The sequence below is a fragment of the Triticum aestivum genome, chromosome 7A (genome assembly GCF_018294505.1).
Source record: "Triticum aestivum cultivar Chinese Spring chromosome 7A, IWGSC CS RefSeq v2.1, whole genome shotgun sequence".
NCBI lineage: Eukaryota > Viridiplantae > Streptophyta > Magnoliopsida > Poales > Poaceae > Triticum > Triticum aestivum.
In genome coordinates, this window is record NC_057812.1 from 94,131,126 (window position 1) to 94,134,101 (window position 2,976).

General features: G+C 55.8%; 1 pseudogene; it reads left to right on the forward strand.

Moving 5' to 3' along the window:
• On the forward strand, nucleotides 1-2,138 carry LOC123151951 (uncharacterized; annotated as a pseudogene).
• The last annotated feature ends 838 nt before the right edge of the window (nucleotides 2,139-2,976 follow it).

Consider the following 2,976-nt stretch of genomic DNA (forward strand, 5'->3'; position numbering starts at 1 on the left):
GGTCATTGCAGTCTGCAGGACAGGGCAGGAACGGAGGAGACGCCGCCGGCTGGCAGCAGCACCGACGCGCACCATGCCTACCTCCTCCTCCGTCAACCCGGAACATGGCGTCGTCACCGCGGCCGAACTCCTCTCCGCCTACGCCGCCGTGCCGTCGAGGGCCACGGGCGCCGAGGGCTTCGCCTCGTCCGTGCGCACCCAGCACGAGGTCGACGCGCTCTGCGAGAAGTACGGCGTACCCAAGGAGTTCACCGCGCGCCCCGCAGGCGACCTGCGCGCGAACTCGACGCCGCCGCCGGGGGCCATCTGCGTGTACGCGAGGGCGCTCAAGGCCGGGATGCGCGTCCCGCTGCACCGCTTCTTCCGCGAGGTGCTCGCCCACTTCGGCATCGCGCCGGCGCAGCTCTCGCCCAACGGGTGGCGCGCCATGGCGGGCTTCCACGCGCTCTGCGACTCCGCTGGGGTGCCGCCGTCGCTCGCGGTGTTCCGGCGTTTCTTCGTGATGTGCAGTCTCTGCCAGGAGCACGAAAAAGGCTGGTACTCATTCCGGCCCAGGCGGGACAGCTCCGGCTTGTGCTTCAGGGGTTTGCCGAAGCCGGATGCCAACTCCATCAAGTGAAAACACGAGTTCTTCTTCCTCTCGTCGCCGGAGCCGTGGCCCTGCGCCGTGGAGTGGCGCGAGCGGTCCAACCGCTCCTCCTGCAACCCGGTGCTCACCGTTGAGGAAAGCCAGTCGATGCTGAAGCTGCTAAGTGCTCATGGTGGCGCCGCTGTTGATCTCAGGAACCTGCTCCCTCCTACGTGCTCAAGGCCCCGCAGCCGCCTTACTGCCGCATCCCTGCCGCCGCCGCCTTCCTCAACTCGTATTATTCTGTTCCAAATCCCTCTGATTCCCCTGTTTCATCGAGCCCTTAGGATGGTGTTGCGTGCTATCTAGGTACGGATCCCTCCGTCCATGACACAAGCGGGGAGCAGGGGGAGAAGACGGCCGCGCAAGCGTCGGCGTCGGCGTCGGCGAAGAAGAGGACTTGGGAGGAAGCCGACGGCGGGGAGGAGGTTTCGCCTCTTTCAGTGTTGTCCAGCGTGCGCTCGCCACCGCCACAGCATTTCCCCTGCAGGCACGACGGAGACACCACGAAGGCTGCACGGGAGCTGATGCACCTGCGTTGATCCGTTGCGCAGCCGCAGGAGCGCGCGTTTGCGGCGAACGAGCCTTCCGACGGCGCAGCGATTCGGCAGGTATTGCCAGCAAATGCCATGGGAAATCGTTCGATCGGTAGGTGCTTGTCGGGAGTCCTCGATCATCTTGTTTGTGTTCAGGCCTGGGAGCGCGAAGCCGCGGCGCTGCGGGAGCAGCTGGAGGGGGCGAAGAACGAGCTCGCCGCGAAGGTGGCGGAGCTGGAGGAGACCAAAGCAGAGCTCGCCGCAGCGAAGCAAGCAGCGGAGGCGGAGGTGGTGAAGACGAAGGCCCAGCTCGCCGCGTCTCTGACGGATGTGGTGAAGACGAAGGCCGAGCTCGCCGCCGCCAAGCGAGAGGCAGAGGCGGAGGCGGTGAAGATGAAGGCCGAACTCGCCGCGGCCGTGGCGGAGGCGGTGAAGACGAAGGCCGAGATGGCCGCCGCGAAGCGTGCCACGGAGACAGAGACGGCTAAGGCGAACGCTGAACTCGCCGCGGCGAACCGGGCCGTGGAGGCGGAGCTGGTGAAGGCGAAGGCCAAGCTCGCCGTGGCGGAGGCGGAGCTGGTGAAGGCGAAGGCCAAGCTCGCCGCGGCGGAGGCGGAGCTGGAGAGCGCCAAGGCGGCGGCGGCGGTGCAGGAGCTTCTGGCCTCCGAAGAGAACGCCCGGCGGCGCGCGGAGCTCGCGCTCGTTGATCGTTTTCCTCCTCTATGCAACCGGGAGATCATCAAATTTTGTAGCCTCGGATTCGTGAGATACACAATGCAGCAGACATTGCTATGTGGCTTCGTTGTTTCATGCTCAGGAGACAATCGAGTACAGTACCGTGGGCAAACGAAACAAAAATGTTTTGCTTGATGTGTGTTCAGCAGACATCTATGAAGCTGCAAACATATTAGTAGTGCTTGTGTTTTATATAAGACATTTTATAAGCTAAACTAGCTTACAAAAGTGTTTTATATTTTGAGACGGAAATAATACATATTTAACTTGTGTATACATAAACTTGGCACCTGGTCTCAAGTGCAAATATTTAGACGGCATTTTAAACTTGGTAGCACCTATGTGACAGGTGGCTTATTGTTTTTTTTTTCTGGTTTCAGCCATTTTTCCCCTTTCAACAATCACTCTATAACCATCACAGTGTATATATTGACAGGTATATTTACTTGCACACATGTACATCGTAATTATATGATTAATGGAAGGAGAAAAGGGGAATTAAAGGATTCCAAACTTTTATTTTTAGCAACCATTAGTAATTATTTTAATTTGCATTGGTCATATTGGATTCCTACAATATTCTTATACTATGGACTTTAAGGTGTGGGACTAAGATCAACACAAGGACCTGGTTAAACAAATTTCTTGCGGTTAAAAAAATTAAACAGATACAAAGACAAAAACAAATTTTTTTCCTTCAAAATCAATAGTTGGTTGGCAGTGATACATCCTTTAAAATCTAGGAGGTGACGTGATGTAGAAGTTTGCTACTGGAGTCATCGACCGAGACTGACCGGTGCGCCGAGACTTCAGGTGCCAAATGTTGTCCACATGTTTACAGTCTGATCAATTCTTACTTTAGTTCAGTAGTTTGGGTGATCTAAGTTCATATTATCGACAAGTCGGGACCTTTGATAAAACTAAAGAAATGGTTCAATGAGGACATCGTTTTGGTGCTAAGGTGCATCGCCCTGCATGAACAGTATATTCAGACATGTTTTTCGGAGAAAAATGATATTTTTTTTACACCAAAGATGCTCGAGTGTGCTAGGAGTGTGCAAAATTTCATGGACAAAT